This window comes from Phalangium opilio, unplaced genomic scaffold, assembly GCF_054372755.1.
Source record: "Phalangium opilio isolate 3A_F unplaced genomic scaffold, DU_Popi_V2 ptg001170l_1, whole genome shotgun sequence".
Taxonomy (NCBI): domain Eukaryota; kingdom Metazoa; phylum Arthropoda; class Arachnida; order Opiliones; family Phalangiidae; genus Phalangium; species Phalangium opilio.
In genome coordinates this window covers 9,240,101-9,253,332 of record NW_028324255.1, presented here as the reverse complement: position 1 = coordinate 9,253,332, position 13,232 = coordinate 9,240,101, and the positions used below count along the sequence as shown (strand labels likewise).

At 38.7% G+C, this 13,232-nt stretch overlaps 40 non-coding genes across 40 annotated transcripts; all 40 read right to left on the bottom strand.

Annotated features, from left to right (window-relative positions):
• Positions 1–315: 315 nt before the first annotated feature.
• Positions 316–388, bottom strand: TRNAK-UUU (transfer RNA lysine (anticodon UUU)). Its single transcript has one exon. It is a non-coding gene; the product is annotated as a tRNA-Lys (tRNA).
• A 467-nt stretch (positions 389–855) lies between these two features.
• On the bottom strand, positions 856–928 carry TRNAK-UUU (transfer RNA lysine (anticodon UUU)). Its single transcript has one exon. It is a non-coding gene; the product is annotated as a tRNA-Lys (tRNA).
• A 107-nt stretch (positions 929–1,035) lies between these two features.
• Positions 1,036–1,108, bottom strand: TRNAK-UUU (transfer RNA lysine (anticodon UUU)). The gene has a single exon. It is a non-coding gene; the product is annotated as a tRNA-Lys (tRNA).
• Positions 1,109–1,575: 467 nt separating this feature from the next.
• TRNAK-UUU (transfer RNA lysine (anticodon UUU)) lies at positions 1,576–1,648 on the bottom strand. Its single transcript has one exon. It is a non-coding gene; the product is annotated as a tRNA-Lys (tRNA).
• Positions 1,649–1,755: 107 nt separating this feature from the next.
• TRNAK-UUU (transfer RNA lysine (anticodon UUU)) lies at positions 1,756–1,828 on the bottom strand. Its single transcript has one exon. It is a non-coding gene; the product is annotated as a tRNA-Lys (tRNA).
• A 287-nt stretch (positions 1,829–2,115) lies between these two features.
• On the bottom strand, positions 2,116–2,188 carry TRNAK-UUU (transfer RNA lysine (anticodon UUU)). The gene has a single exon. It is a non-coding gene; the product is annotated as a tRNA-Lys (tRNA).
• Positions 2,189–2,295: 107 nt separating this feature from the next.
• Positions 2,296–2,368, bottom strand: TRNAK-UUU (transfer RNA lysine (anticodon UUU)). The gene has a single exon. It is a non-coding gene; the product is annotated as a tRNA-Lys (tRNA).
• A 467-nt stretch (positions 2,369–2,835) lies between these two features.
• TRNAK-UUU (transfer RNA lysine (anticodon UUU)) lies at positions 2,836–2,908 on the bottom strand. The gene has a single exon. It is a non-coding gene; the product is annotated as a tRNA-Lys (tRNA).
• Positions 2,909–3,015: 107 nt separating this feature from the next.
• Positions 3,016–3,088, bottom strand: TRNAK-UUU (transfer RNA lysine (anticodon UUU)). The gene has a single exon. It is a non-coding gene; the product is annotated as a tRNA-Lys (tRNA).
• Positions 3,089–3,555: 467 nt separating this feature from the next.
• Positions 3,556–3,628, bottom strand: TRNAK-UUU (transfer RNA lysine (anticodon UUU)). The gene has a single exon. It is a non-coding gene; the product is annotated as a tRNA-Lys (tRNA).
• A 107-nt stretch (positions 3,629–3,735) lies between these two features.
• On the bottom strand, positions 3,736–3,808 carry TRNAK-UUU (transfer RNA lysine (anticodon UUU)). The gene has a single exon. It is a non-coding gene; the product is annotated as a tRNA-Lys (tRNA).
• Positions 3,809–3,915: 107 nt separating this feature from the next.
• On the bottom strand, positions 3,916–3,988 carry TRNAK-UUU (transfer RNA lysine (anticodon UUU)). The gene has a single exon. It is a non-coding gene; the product is annotated as a tRNA-Lys (tRNA).
• Positions 3,989–4,095: 107 nt separating this feature from the next.
• TRNAK-UUU (transfer RNA lysine (anticodon UUU)) lies at positions 4,096–4,168 on the bottom strand. Its single transcript has one exon. It is a non-coding gene; the product is annotated as a tRNA-Lys (tRNA).
• Positions 4,169–4,275: 107 nt separating this feature from the next.
• On the bottom strand, positions 4,276–4,348 carry TRNAK-UUU (transfer RNA lysine (anticodon UUU)). The gene has a single exon. It is a non-coding gene; the product is annotated as a tRNA-Lys (tRNA).
• Positions 4,349–4,635: 287 nt separating this feature from the next.
• On the bottom strand, positions 4,636–4,708 carry TRNAK-UUU (transfer RNA lysine (anticodon UUU)). Its single transcript has one exon. It is a non-coding gene; the product is annotated as a tRNA-Lys (tRNA).
• A 107-nt stretch (positions 4,709–4,815) lies between these two features.
• Positions 4,816–4,888, bottom strand: TRNAK-UUU (transfer RNA lysine (anticodon UUU)). Its single transcript has one exon. It is a non-coding gene; the product is annotated as a tRNA-Lys (tRNA).
• Positions 4,889–4,995: 107 nt separating this feature from the next.
• Positions 4,996–5,068, bottom strand: TRNAK-UUU (transfer RNA lysine (anticodon UUU)). The gene has a single exon. It is a non-coding gene; the product is annotated as a tRNA-Lys (tRNA).
• A 287-nt stretch (positions 5,069–5,355) lies between these two features.
• Positions 5,356–5,428, bottom strand: TRNAK-UUU (transfer RNA lysine (anticodon UUU)). The gene has a single exon. It is a non-coding gene; the product is annotated as a tRNA-Lys (tRNA).
• Positions 5,429–5,535: 107 nt separating this feature from the next.
• On the bottom strand, positions 5,536–5,608 carry TRNAK-UUU (transfer RNA lysine (anticodon UUU)). The gene has a single exon. It is a non-coding gene; the product is annotated as a tRNA-Lys (tRNA).
• A 107-nt stretch (positions 5,609–5,715) lies between these two features.
• On the bottom strand, positions 5,716–5,788 carry TRNAK-UUU (transfer RNA lysine (anticodon UUU)). The gene has a single exon. It is a non-coding gene; the product is annotated as a tRNA-Lys (tRNA).
• Positions 5,789–6,075: 287 nt separating this feature from the next.
• TRNAK-UUU (transfer RNA lysine (anticodon UUU)) lies at positions 6,076–6,148 on the bottom strand. Its single transcript has one exon. It is a non-coding gene; the product is annotated as a tRNA-Lys (tRNA).
• Positions 6,149–6,435: 287 nt separating this feature from the next.
• TRNAK-UUU (transfer RNA lysine (anticodon UUU)) lies at positions 6,436–6,508 on the bottom strand. Its single transcript has one exon. It is a non-coding gene; the product is annotated as a tRNA-Lys (tRNA).
• Positions 6,509–7,155: 647 nt separating this feature from the next.
• TRNAK-UUU (transfer RNA lysine (anticodon UUU)) lies at positions 7,156–7,228 on the bottom strand. The gene has a single exon. It is a non-coding gene; the product is annotated as a tRNA-Lys (tRNA).
• A 285-nt stretch (positions 7,229–7,513) lies between these two features.
• TRNAK-UUU (transfer RNA lysine (anticodon UUU)) lies at positions 7,514–7,586 on the bottom strand. Its single transcript has one exon. It is a non-coding gene; the product is annotated as a tRNA-Lys (tRNA).
• Positions 7,587–7,693: 107 nt separating this feature from the next.
• Positions 7,694–7,766, bottom strand: TRNAK-UUU (transfer RNA lysine (anticodon UUU)). Its single transcript has one exon. It is a non-coding gene; the product is annotated as a tRNA-Lys (tRNA).
• Positions 7,767–7,873: 107 nt separating this feature from the next.
• TRNAK-UUU (transfer RNA lysine (anticodon UUU)) lies at positions 7,874–7,946 on the bottom strand. Its single transcript has one exon. It is a non-coding gene; the product is annotated as a tRNA-Lys (tRNA).
• A 645-nt stretch (positions 7,947–8,591) lies between these two features.
• On the bottom strand, positions 8,592–8,664 carry TRNAK-UUU (transfer RNA lysine (anticodon UUU)). The gene has a single exon. It is a non-coding gene; the product is annotated as a tRNA-Lys (tRNA).
• Positions 8,665–8,771: 107 nt separating this feature from the next.
• TRNAK-UUU (transfer RNA lysine (anticodon UUU)) lies at positions 8,772–8,844 on the bottom strand. Its single transcript has one exon. It is a non-coding gene; the product is annotated as a tRNA-Lys (tRNA).
• Positions 8,845–9,311: 467 nt separating this feature from the next.
• On the bottom strand, positions 9,312–9,384 carry TRNAK-UUU (transfer RNA lysine (anticodon UUU)). Its single transcript has one exon. It is a non-coding gene; the product is annotated as a tRNA-Lys (tRNA).
• Positions 9,385–9,491: 107 nt separating this feature from the next.
• On the bottom strand, positions 9,492–9,564 carry TRNAK-UUU (transfer RNA lysine (anticodon UUU)). The gene has a single exon. It is a non-coding gene; the product is annotated as a tRNA-Lys (tRNA).
• Positions 9,565–10,030: 466 nt separating this feature from the next.
• On the bottom strand, positions 10,031–10,103 carry TRNAK-UUU (transfer RNA lysine (anticodon UUU)). The gene has a single exon. It is a non-coding gene; the product is annotated as a tRNA-Lys (tRNA).
• Positions 10,104–10,388: 285 nt separating this feature from the next.
• Positions 10,389–10,461, bottom strand: TRNAK-UUU (transfer RNA lysine (anticodon UUU)). Its single transcript has one exon. It is a non-coding gene; the product is annotated as a tRNA-Lys (tRNA).
• Positions 10,462–10,927: 466 nt separating this feature from the next.
• Positions 10,928–11,000, bottom strand: TRNAK-UUU (transfer RNA lysine (anticodon UUU)). The gene has a single exon. It is a non-coding gene; the product is annotated as a tRNA-Lys (tRNA).
• Positions 11,001–11,285: 285 nt separating this feature from the next.
• On the bottom strand, positions 11,286–11,358 carry TRNAK-UUU (transfer RNA lysine (anticodon UUU)). The gene has a single exon. It is a non-coding gene; the product is annotated as a tRNA-Lys (tRNA).
• A 287-nt stretch (positions 11,359–11,645) lies between these two features.
• On the bottom strand, positions 11,646–11,718 carry TRNAK-UUU (transfer RNA lysine (anticodon UUU)). Its single transcript has one exon. It is a non-coding gene; the product is annotated as a tRNA-Lys (tRNA).
• Positions 11,719–11,825: 107 nt separating this feature from the next.
• TRNAK-UUU (transfer RNA lysine (anticodon UUU)) lies at positions 11,826–11,898 on the bottom strand. Its single transcript has one exon. It is a non-coding gene; the product is annotated as a tRNA-Lys (tRNA).
• Positions 11,899–12,005: 107 nt separating this feature from the next.
• TRNAK-UUU (transfer RNA lysine (anticodon UUU)) lies at positions 12,006–12,078 on the bottom strand. Its single transcript has one exon. It is a non-coding gene; the product is annotated as a tRNA-Lys (tRNA).
• Positions 12,079–12,365: 287 nt separating this feature from the next.
• TRNAK-UUU (transfer RNA lysine (anticodon UUU)) lies at positions 12,366–12,438 on the bottom strand. Its single transcript has one exon. It is a non-coding gene; the product is annotated as a tRNA-Lys (tRNA).
• Positions 12,439–12,545: 107 nt separating this feature from the next.
• On the bottom strand, positions 12,546–12,618 carry TRNAK-CUU (transfer RNA lysine (anticodon CUU)). The gene has a single exon. It is a non-coding gene; the product is annotated as a tRNA-Lys (tRNA).
• A 285-nt stretch (positions 12,619–12,903) lies between these two features.
• Positions 12,904–12,976, bottom strand: TRNAK-UUU (transfer RNA lysine (anticodon UUU)). Its single transcript has one exon. It is a non-coding gene; the product is annotated as a tRNA-Lys (tRNA).
• Between the last annotated feature and the right edge of the window lie 256 nt (positions 12,977–13,232).

The following is a 13,232-nucleotide window of genomic DNA, read 5'->3' as shown; positions in this document are numbered from 1 at the left end:
CTAACGCTCTACCGACTGAGCTATCAGGGCTGAAACGAAATGAACTCCCGTAATTATTGGGATTAGAATTTCAATAATTTTACTGGAAATTAAATGATCTGAAGTTTAAATTATTGATGATTCTTCAAAAACACAGTCGCCCGAACAAGGAGTCGAACCCTGGACCGTGGTTTGAATCCTAATGCTCTACCGACTGAGCTATCCGAGCTGAAACGAAATGAACTCCCGTAATAATTGGGATTAGAATTTCAATAATTTTACTGGAAATTAAATGATCTGAAGTTTAAATTATTGATGATTCTTCAAAAACACAGTCGCCCGAACAGGGACTCGAACCCTGGACCGTTAGGTTAAAAGCCTAACGCTCTACCGACTGAGCTACCCGGGCTCAAGCGAGGTGAACTCCCGTAATAATTGGAATAAGAATTTCAATAATTTTACTGGAAATTAAATGATCTGAAGTTTAAATTATTGATGATTCTTCAAAAACAGAATGGCCCGAACAGGTACTCGAACCCTGGACCGTTAGGTTAAAAGCCTAACGCTCTACCGACTGAGCTATCCTGTCTCAAGCGAAGTTAAATCCCGTAATAATTGGAATTAGAATTTACATAAATTTATTGAAAGTGAAATGATCTGAAGTTTAAATTATTGACGATTCTTCAAAAACAGAATGGCCCGAACAGGTACTCTAACCCTGGACCGTTAGGTTAAAAGCCTAACGCTCTACCGACTGAGCTATCCGGGCTCAAGCGAGGTGAACTCACGTAATAATTGGAATTAGAATTTACATAAATTTATTGAAAGTGAAATGATCTGAAGTTTAAATTATTGACGATTCTTTAAAAACAGAGTCGCCCGAACAGGGACTCGAACCCTGGACCGTTAGGTTAAAAGCCTAACGCTCTACCGACTGAGCTATCCGGGCTGAATCGAAATGAACTCCCGTAATTATTGGGATTAGAATTTCAATAATTTTACTGGAAATTAAATGATCTGAAGTTTAAATTATTGATGATTCTTCAAAAACACAGTCGCCCGAACAGGGACTCGAACCCTGGACCGTTAGGTTAAAAGCCTAACGCTCTACCGACTGAGCTACCCGGGCTCAAGCGAGGTGAACTCCGGTAATAATTGGAATAAGAATTTCAATAATTTTACTGGAAATTAAATGATCTGAAGTTTAAATTATTGATGATTCTTCAAAAACAGAATGGCCCGAACAGGTACTCGAACCCTGGACCGTTAGGTTAAAAGCCTAACGCTCTACCGACTGAGCTATCCTGTCTCAAGCGAAGTTAAATCCCGTAATAATTGGAATTAGAATTTACATAAATTTATTGAAAGTGAAATGATCTGAAGTTTAAATTATTGACGATTCTTCAAAAACAGAATGGCCCGAACAGGTACTCTAACCCTGGACCGTTAGGTTAAAAGCCTAACGCTCTACCGACTGAGCTATCCGGGCTCAAGCGAGGTGAACTCACGTAATAATTGGAATTAGAATTTACATAAATTTATTGAAAGTGAAATGATCTGAAGTTTAAATTATTGACGATTCTTTAAAAACAGAGTCGCCCGAACAGGGACTCGAACCCTGGACCGTTAGGTTAAAAGCCTAACGCTCTACCGACTGAGCTATCCGGGCTGAATCGAAATGAACTCCCGTAATTATTGGGATTAGAATTTCAATAATTTTACTGGAAATTAAATGATCTGAAGTTTAAATTATTGATGATTCTTCAAAAACACAGTCGCCCGAACAGGGACTCGAACCCTGGACCGTTAGGTTAAAAGCCTAACGCTCTACCGACTGAGCTACCCGGGCTCAAGCGAGGTGAACTCCGGTAATAATTGGAATAAGAATTTCAATAATTTTACTGGAAATTAAATGATCTGAAGTTTAAATTATTGATGATTCTTCAAAAACAGAATGGCCCGAACAGGTACTCGAACCCTGGACCGTTAGGTTAAAAGCCTAACGCTCTACCGACTGAGCTATCCTGTCTCAAACGAAGTTAAATCCCGTAATAATTGGAATTAGAATTTACATAAATTTATTGAAAGTGAAATGATCTGAAGTTTAAATTATTGATGATTCTTCAAAAACAGAATGGCCCGAACAGGTACTCGAACCCTGGACCGTTAGGTTAAAAGCCTAACACTCTACCGACTGAGCTATCCGGGCTCAAGCGAGGTGAACTCACGTAATAATTGGAATTAGAATTTACATAAATTTATTGAAAGTGAAATGATCAGAAGTTTAAATTATTGACGATTCTTTAAAAACAGAGTCGCCCGAACAGGGACTCGAATCCTGGACCGTTAGGTTAAAAGCCTAACGCTCTACCGACTGAGCTATCCGGGCTGAAATGAAATGAACTCCCGTAATAATTGGGATTAGAATTTCAATAATTTTACTGGAAATTAAATGATCTGAAGTTTAAATTATTGATGATTCTTCAAAAACAGAATGGCCCGAACAGGTACTCGAACCCTGGACCGTTAGGTTAAAAGCCTAACGCTCTACCGACTGAGCTATCCTGTCTCAAACGAAGATAAATCCCGTAATAATTGGAATTAGAATTTACATAAATTTATTGAAAGTGAAATGATCTGAAGTTTAAATTATTGATGATTCTTCAAAAACAGAATGGCCCGAACAGGTACTCTAACCCTGGACCGTTAGGTTAAAAGCCTAACGCTCTACCGACTGAGCTATCCGGGCTCAAGCGAGGTGAACTCACGTAATAATTGGAATTAGAATTTACATAAATTTATTGAAAGTGAAATGATCAGAAGTTTAAATTATTGACGATTCTTTAAAAACAGAGTCGCCCGAACAGGGACTCGAACCCTGGACCGTTAGGTTAAAAGCCTAACGCTCTACCGACTGAGCTATCCGGGCTGAAACGAAATGAACTCCCGTAATAATTGGGATTAGAATTTCAATAATTTTACTGGAAATTAAATGATCTGAAGTTTAAATTATTGATGATTCTTCAAAAACACAGTCGCCCGAACAGGGACTAGAACCCTGGACCGTTAGGTTAAAAGCCTAACGCTCTACCGACTGAGCTATCCGGGCTCAAGCCAGGTGAACTCCCGTAATAATTGGGATAAGAATTTCAATAATTTTACTGGAAATTAAATGATCTGAAGTTTAAATTTTTGATGATTCTTCAAAAACAGAGTCGCCCGAACAGGGACTCGAACCCTGGACCGTTAGGTTAAAAGCCTAACGCTCTACCGACTGAGCTATCCTGTCTCAAACGAAGTTAAATCCCGTAATAATTGGAATTAGAATTTACATAAATTTATTGAAAGTGAAATGATCTGAAGTTTAAATTATTGATGATTCTTCAAAAACAGAATGGCCCGAACAGGTACTCTAACCCTGGACCGTTAGGTTAAAAGCCTAACGCTGTACCGACTGAGCTATCCGGGCTCAAGCGAGGTGAACTCACGTAATAATTGGAATTAGAATTTACATAAATTTATTGAAAGTGAAATGATCTGAAGTTTAAATTATTGACGATTCTTTAAAAAGAGAGTCGCCCGAACAAGTACTCGAACCCTGGACCGTTAGGTTAAAAGCCTAACGCTCTACCGACTGAGCTATCCGGGCTAAAACGAAATGAACTCCCGTAATAATTGGGATTAGAATTTCAATAATTTTACTGGAAATTAAATGATCTGAAGTTTAAATTATTGATGATTCTTCAAAAACACAGTCGCCCGAACAGGGACTCGAACCCTGGACCGTTAGGTTAAAAGCCTAACGCTCTACCGACTGAGCTACCCGGGCTCAAGCGAGGTGAACTCCCGTAATAATTGGAATAAGAATTTCAATAATTTTACTGGAAATTAAATGATCTGAAGTTTAAATTATTGATGATTCTTCAAAAACAGAATGGCCCGAACAGGTACTCGAACCCTGGACCGTTAGGTTAAAAGCCTAACGCTCTACCGACTGAGCTATCCGGGCTGAAACGAAATGAACTCCCGTAATAATTGGGATTAGAATTTCAATAATTTTACTGAAAATTAAATGATCTGAAGTTTAAATTATTGATGATTCTTCAAAAACACAGTCGCCCGAACAGGGACTAGAACCCTGGACCGTTAGGTTAAAAGCCTAACGCTCTACCGACTGAGCTATCCGGGCTCAAGCGAGATGAACTCCCGTAATAATTGGAATAAGAATTTCAATAATTTTACTGGAAATTAAAAGATGTGAAGTTTAAATTATTGATGATTCTTCAAAAACACAGTCGCCCGAACAGGGACTAGAACCCTGGACCGTTAGGTTAAAAGCCTAACGCTCTACCGACTGAGCTATCCGGGCTCAAGCGAGGTGAACTCACGAAATAATTGGATTTAGAATTTACATAAATTTATTGAAAGTGAAATGATCTGAAGTTTAAATTATTGATGATTCTTCAAAAACAGAATGGCCCGAACAGGTACTCTAACCCTGGACCGTTAGGTTAAAAGCCTAACGCTCTACCGACTGAGCTATCCGGGCTCAAGCGAGGTGAACTCACGTAATAATTGGAATTAGAATTTACATAAATTTATTGAAAGTGAAATGATCAGAAGTTTAAATTATTGACGATTCTTTAAAAACAGAGTTGCCCGAACAGGGACTCGAACCCTGGACCGTTAGGTTAAAAGCCTAACGCTCTACCGACTGAGCTAGCCGGGCTGAAACGAAATGAACTCCCGTAATAATTGGGATTAGAATTTCAATAATTTTACTGGAAATTAAATGATCTGAAGTTTAAATTATTGATGATTCTTCAAAAACACAGTCGCCCGAACAGGGACTAGAACCCTGGACCGTTAGGTTAAAAGCCTAACGCTCTACCGACTGAGCTATCCGGGCTCAAGCGAGATGAACTCCCGTAATAATTGGAATAAGAATTTCAATAATTTTACTGGAAATTAAAAGATCTGAAGTTTAAATTATTGATGATTCTTCAAAAACAGAATGGCCCGAACAGGTACTCGAACCCTGGACCGTTAGGTTAAAAGCCTAACGCTCTACCGACTGAGCTATCCGGGCTCAAGCGAGGTGAACTCACGAAATAATTGGAATTAGAATTTACATAAATTTATTGAAAGTGAAATGATCTGAAGTTTAAATTATTGATGATTCTTCAAAAACAGAATGGCCCGAACAGGTACTCTAACCCTGGACCGTTAGGTTAAAAGCCTAACGCTCTACCGACTGAGCTATCCGGGCTCAAGCGAGGTGAACTCCCGTAATAATTGGAATAAGAATTTCAATAATTTTACTGGAAATTAAATGATCTGAAGTTTAAATTATTGATGATTCTTCAAAAACAGAATGGCCCGAACAGGTACTCGAACCCTGGACCGTTAGGTTAAAAGCCTAACGCTCTACCGACTGAGCTATCCGGGCTGAAACGAAATGAACTCCCGTAATAATTGGGATTAGAATTTCAATAATTTTACTGAAAATTAAATGATCTGAAGTTTAAATTATTGATGATTCTTCAAAAACACAGTCGCCCGAACAGGGACTAGAACCCTGGACCGTTAGGTTAAAAGCCTAACGCTCTACCGACTGAGCTATCCGGGCTCGAGCGAGATGAACTCCCGTAATAATTGGAATAAGAATTTCAATAATTTTACTGGAAATTAAAAGATGTGAAGTTTAAATTATTGATGATTCTTCAAAAACACAGTCGCCCGAACAGGGACTAGAACCCTGGACCGTTAGGTTAAAAGCCTAACGCTCTACCGACTGAGCTATCCGGGCTCAAGCGAGGTGAACTCACGAAATAATTGGATTTAGAATTTACATAAATTTATTGAAAGTGAAATGATCTGAAGTTTAAATTATTGATGATTCTTCAAAAACAGAATGGCCCGAACAGGTACTCTAACCCTGGACCGTTAGGTTAAAAGCCTAACGCTCTACCGACTGAGCTATCCGGGCTCAAGCGAGGTGAACTCACGTAATAATTGGAATTAGAATTTACATAAATTTATTGAAAGTGAAATGATCAGAAGTTTAAATTATTGACGATTCTTTAAAAACAGAGTTGCCCGAACAGGGACTCGAACCCTGGACCGTTAGGTTAAAAGCCTAACGCTCTACCGACTGAGCTATCCGGGCTGAAACGAAATGAACTCCCGTAATAATTGGGATTAGAATTTCAATAATTTTACTGGAAATTAAATGATCTGAAGTTTAAATTATTGATGATTCTTCAAAAACACAGTCGCCCGAACAGGGACTAGAATCCTGGACCGTTAGGTTAAAAGCCTAACGCTCTACCGACTGAGCTATCCGGGCTCAAGCGAGATGAACTCCCGTAATAATTGGAATAAGAATTTCAATAATTTTACTGGAAATTAAAAGATCTGAAGTTTAAATTATTGATGATTCTTCAAAAACAGAATGGCCCGAACAGGTACTCGAACCCTGGACCGTTAGGTTAAAAGCCTAACGCTCTACCGACTGAGCTATCCGGGCTCAAGCGAGGTGAACTCACGAAATAATTGGAATTAGAATTTACATAAATTTATTGAAAGTGAAATGATCTGAAGTTTAAATTATTGATGATTCTTCAAAAACAGAATGGCCCGAACAGGTACTCTAACCCTGGACCGTTAGGTTAAAAGCCTAACGCTCTACCGACTGAGCTATCCGGGCTCAAGCGAGGTGAACTCACGTAATAATTGGAATTAGAATTTACATAAATTTATTGAAAGTGAAATGATCTGAAGTTTAAATTATTGATGATTCTTCAAAAACAGAATGGCCCGAACAGGTACTCGAACCCTGGACCGTTAGGTTAAAAGCCTAACGCTCTACCGACTGAGCTATCCTGTCTCAAACGAAGTTAAATCCCGTAATAATTGGAATTAGAATTTACATAAATTTATTGAAAGTGAAATGATCTGAAGTTTAAATTATTGATGATTCAACAAAAACAGAATGGCCCGAACAGGTACTCTAACCCTGGACCGTTAGGTTAAAAGCCTAACGCTCTACCGACTGAGCTATCCGGGCTCAAGCGAGGTGAACTCGCGTAATAATTGGAATTAGAATTTACATAAATTTATTGAAAGTGAAATGATCTGAAGTTTAAATTATTGACGATTCTTTAAAAGGAGAGTCGCCCGAACAGGGACTCGAACCCTGGACCGTTAGGTTAAAAGCCTAACGCTCTACCGACTGAGCTATCCGGGCTAAAACGAAATGAACTCCCGTAATAATTGGGATTAGAATTTCAATAATTTTACTGGAAATTAAATGATCTGAAGTTTAAATTATTGATGATTCTTTAAAAACACAGTCGCCCGAACAAGGAGTCGAACCCTGGACCGTGGTTTGAAGCCTAACGCTCTACCGACTGAGCTATCCGAGCTGAAACGAAATGAACTCCCGTAATAATTGGGATTAGAATTTCAATAATTTTACTGGAAATTAAATGATCTGAAGTTTAAATTATTGATGATTCTTCAAAAACACAGTCGCCCGAACAGGGACTCGAACCCTGGACCGTTAGGTTAAAAGCCTAACGCTCTACCGACTGAGCTATCCGGGCTGAAACGAAATGAACTCCCGTAATAATTGGGATTAGAATTTCAATAATTTTACTGAAAATTAAATGATCTGAAGTTTAAATTATTGATGATTCTTCAAAAACACAGTCGCCCGAACAGGGACTAGAACCCTGGACCGTTAGGTTAAAAGCCTAACGCTCTACCGACTGAGCTATCCGGGCTCATGCGAGGTGAACTCACGTAATAATTGGAATTAGAATTTACATAAATTTATTGAAAGTGAAATGATCTGAAGTTTAAATTATTGACGATTCTTTAAAAACAGAGTCGCCCGAACAGGGACTCGAACCCTGGACCGTTAGGTTAAAAGCTTAACGCTCTACCGATTGAGCTATCCGGGCTGAAACGAAATGAACTCCCGTAATAATTGGGATTAGAATTTCAATAATTTTACTGGAAATTAAATGATCTGAAGTTTAAATTATTGATGATTCTTCAAAAACACAGTCGCCCGAACAAGGAGTCGAACCCTGGACCGTGGTTTGAATCCTAATGCTCTACCGACTGAGCTATCCGAGCTGAAACGAAATGAACTCCCATAATAATTGGGATTAGAATTTCAATAATTTTACTGGAAATTAAATGATCTGAAGTTTAAATTATTGATGATTCTTCAAAAACAGAGTCGCCCGAACAGGGACTCGAACCCTGGACCGTTAGGTTAAAACCCTAACGCTCTACCGACTGAGCTATCCTGTCTCAAACGTAGTTAAATCCCGTAATAATTGGAATTAGAATTTACATAAATTTATTGAAAGTGAAATGATCTGAAGTTTAAATTATTGATGATTCTTCAAAAACAGAATGGCCCGAACAGGTACTCTAACCCTGGACCGTTAGGTTAAAAGCCTAACGCTCCACCGACTGAGCTATTCGGGCTCAAGCGAGGTGAACTCACGTAATAATTGGAATTAGAATTTACATAAATTTATTGAAAGTGAAACGATCAGAAGTTTAAATTATTGACGATTCTTTAAAAACAGAGTCGCCCGAACAGGGACTCGAACCCTGGACCGTTAGGTTAAACGCCTAACGCTCTACCGACTGAGCTATCCGGGCTGAAACGAAATGAACTCCCGTAATAATTGGGATTAGAATTTCAATAATTTTACTGGAAATTAAATGATCTGAAGTTTAAATTATTGATGATTCTTCAAAAACACAGTCGCCCGAACAGGGACTAGAACCCTGGACCGTTAGGTTAAAAGCCTAACGCTCTACCGACTGAGCTATCCGGGCTCAAGCCAGGTGAACTCCCGTAATAATTGGGATAAGAATTTCAATAATTTTACTGGAAATTAAATGATCTGAAGTTTAAATTTTTGATGATTCTTCAAAAACAGAGTCGCCCGAACAGGGACTCGAACCCTGGACCGTTAGGTTAAAAGCCTAACGCTCTACCGACTGAGCTATCCTGTCTCAAACGAAGTTAAATCCCGTAATAATTGGAATTAGAATTTACATAAATTTATTGAAAGTGAAATGATCTGAAGTTTAAATTATTGATGATTCTTCAAAAACAGAATAGCCCGAACAGGTACTCTAACCCTGGACCGTTAGGTTAAAAGCCTAACGCTCTACCGACTGAGCTATCCGGGCTCAAGCGCGGTGAACTCACGTAATAATTGGAATTAGAATTTACATAAATTTATTGAAAGTGAAATGATCAGAAGTTTAAATTATTGACGATTCTTTAAAAACAGAGTCGCCCGAACAGGGACTCGAACCCTGGACCGTTAGGTTAAAAGCCTAACGCTCTACCGACTGAGCTATCCGGGCTGAAACGAAATGAACTCCCGTAATAATTGGGATTAGAATTTCAATAATTTTACTGGAAATTAAATGATCTGAAGTTTAAATTATTGATGATTCTTCAAAAACACAGTCGCCCGAACAGGGACTAGAACCCTGGACCGTTAGGTTAAAAGCCTAACGCTCTACCGACTGAGCTATACGGGCTCAAGCCAGGTGAACTCCCGTAATAATTGGGATAAGAATTTCAATAATTTTACTGGAAATTAAATGATCTGAAGTTTAAATTTTTGATGATTCTTCAAAAACAGAGTCGCCCAAACAGGGACTCGAACCCTGGACCGTTAGGTTAAAAGCCTAACGCTCTACCGACTGAGCTATCCTGTCTCAAACGAAGTTAAATCCCGTAATAATTGGAATTAGAATTTACATAAATTTATTGAAAGTGAAATGATCTGAAGTTTAAATTATTGATGATTCTTCAAAAAAGAATGGCCCGAACAGGTACTATAACCCTGGACCGTTAGGTTAAAAGCCTAACGCTCTACCGACTGAGCTATCCGGGCTCAAGCGAGGTGAACTCACGTAATAATTGGAATTAGAATTTACATAAATTTATTGAAAGTGAAATGATCTGAAGTTTAAATTATTGACGATTCTTTAAAAAGAGAGTCGCCCGAACAGGGACTCGAACCCTGGACCGTTAGGTTAAAAGCCTAACGCTCTACCGACTGAGCTATCCGGGCTAAAACGAAATGAACTCCCGTAATAATTGGGATTAGAATTTCAATAATTTTACTGGAAATTAAATGATCTGAAGTTTAATTTATTGATGATTCTTTAAAAACACAGTCGCCCGAACAAGGAGTCGAACCCTGGACCGTGGTTTGAAGCCTAACGCTCTACCGACTGAGCTATCCGAGCTGAAACGAAATGAACTCCCGTAATAATTGGGATTAGAATTTCAATAATTTTACTGGAAATTAAATGATCTGAATTTTAAATTATTGATGATTCTTCAAAAACACAGTCGCCCGAACAGGGACTCGAACCCTGGACCGTTAGGTTAAAAGCCTAACGCTCTACCGACTGAGCTATCCGGGCTCAAGCGAGGTGAACTCCCGTAATAATTGGAATAAGAATTTCAATAATTTTACTGGAAATCAAATGATCTGAAGTTTAAATTATTGATGATTCTTCAAAAACAGAATGTCCCGAACAGGTACTCGAACCCTGGACCGTTAGGTTAAAAGCCTAACGCTCTACCGACTGTGCTATCCTGTCTCAAACGAAGTTAAATCCCGTAATAATTGGAATTAGAGTTTACATAATTTATTGAAAGTGAAATGATCTGAAGTTTAAATTATTTATTATTCTTCAAAAACAGAATGGCCCGAACAGGTACTCGAACCCTGGACCGTTAGGTTAAAAGCCTAACGCTCTACCGACTGAGCTTTCCGGGCTCAAGCGAGGTGAACTCACGTAATAATTGGAATTAGAATTTACATAAATTTATTGAAAGTGAAATGATCTGAAGTTTAAATTATTGACGATTCTTTAAAAACAGAGTCGCCCGAACAGGGACTCGAACCCTGGACCGTTAGGTTAAAAGCTTAACGCTCTACCGACTGAGCTATCCGGGCTGAAACGAAATGAACTCCCGTAATAATTGGGATTAGAATTTCAATAATTTTACTGGAAATTAAATGATCTGAAGTTTAAATTATTGATGATTCTTTAAAAACACAGTCGCCCGAACAAGGAGTCGAACCCTGGACCGTGGTTTGAAGCCTAACGCTCTACCGACTGAGCTATCCGAGCTGAAACGAAATGAACTCCCGTAATAATTGGGATTGGAATTTCAATAATTTTACTGGAAATTAAATGATCTGAAGTTTAAATTATTGATGGTTCTTCAAAAACACAGTCGCCCGAACAAGGACTCGAACCCTGGACCGTTAGGTTAAAAGCCTAACGCTCTACCGACTGAGCTATTCGGGCTCAAGCGACGTGAACTCCCGTAATAATTGGAATAAGAATTTCAATAATTTTACTGGAAATTAAATGATCTGAAGTTTAAATTATTGATGATTCTTCAAAAACAGAATGGCCCGAACAGGTACTCGAACCCTGGACCGTTAGGTTAAAAGCCTAACGCTCTACCGACTGTGCTATCCTGTCTCAAACGAAGTTAAATCCCGTAATAATTGGAATTAGAGTTTACATAAATTTATTGAAAGTGAAATGATCTGAAGTTTAAATTATTGATGATTCTTCAAAAACAGAATGGCCCGAACAGGTACTCGAACCCTGGACCGTTAGGTTAAAAGCCTAACGCTCTACCGACTGAGCTATCCGGGCTCAAGCGAGGTGAACTCACGTAATAATTGGAATTAGAATTTACATAAATTTATTGAAAGTGAAATGATCTGAAGTTTAAATTATTGACGATTCTTTAAAAACAGAGTCGCCCGAACAGGGACTCGAACCCTGGACCGTTAGGTTAAAGGCCTAACGCTTTACCGACTGAGCTATCCGGGCTGAAACGAAATGAACTCCCGTAATAATTGGGATTAGAATTTCAATAATTTTACTGGAAATTAAATGATCTGAAGTTTAAATTATTGATGATTCTTCAAAAACACAGTCGCCCGAACAGGGACTCGAACCCTGGACCGTTAGGTTAAAAGCCTAACGCTCTACCGACTGAGCTATTCGGGCTCAAGCGACGTGAACTCCCGTAATAATTGGAATAAGAATTTCAATAATTTTACTGGAAATTAAATGATCTGAAGTTTAAATTATTGATGATTCTTCAAAAACAGAATGGCCCGAACAGGTACTCGAACCCTGGACCGTTAGGTTAAAAGCCTAACGCTCTACCGACTGTGCTATCCTGTCTCAAACGAAGTTAAATCCCGTAATAATTGGAATTAGAGTTTACATAAATTTATTGAAAGTGAAATGATCTGAAGTTTAAATTATTGATGATTCTTCAAAAACAGAATGGCCCGAACAGGTACTCGAACCCTGGACCGTTAGGTTAAAAGCCTAACGCTCTACCGACTGAGCTATCCGGGCTCAAGCGAGGTGAACTCACGTAATAATTGGAATTAGAATTTACATAAATTTATTGAAAGTGAAATGATCTGAAGTTTAAATTATTGACGATTCTTTAAAAACAGAGTCGCCCGAACAGGGACTCGAACCCTGGACCGTTAGGTTAAGAGCTTAACGCTCTACCGACTGAGCTATCCGGGCTGAAACGAAATGAACTCCCGTAATAATTGGGATTAGAATTTCAATAATTTTACTGGAAATTAAATGATCTGAAGTTTAAATTATTGATGATTCTTTAAAAACACAGTCGCCCGAACAAGGAGTCGAACCCTGGACCGTGGTTTGAAGCCTAACGCTCTACCGACTGAGCTATCCGAGCTGAAACGAAATGAACTCCCGTAATAATTGGGATTGGAATTTCAATAATTTTACTGGAAATTAAATGATCTGAAGTTTAAATTATTGATGGTTCTTCAAAAACACAGTCGCCCGAACAAGGACTCGAACCCTGGACCGTTAGGTTAAAAGCCTAACGCTCTACCGACTGAGCTATTCGGGCTCAAGCGACGTGAACTCCCGTAATAATTGGAATAAGAATTTCAATAATTTTACTGGAAATTAAATGATCTGAAGTTTAAATTATTGATGATTCTTCAAAAACAGAATGGCCCGAACAGGTACTCGAACCCTGGACCGTTAGGTTAAAAGCCTAACGCTCTACCGACTGTGCTATCCTGTCTCAAACGAAGTTAAATCCCGTAATAATTGGAATTAGAGTTTACATAAATTTATTGAAAGTGAAATGATCTGAAGTT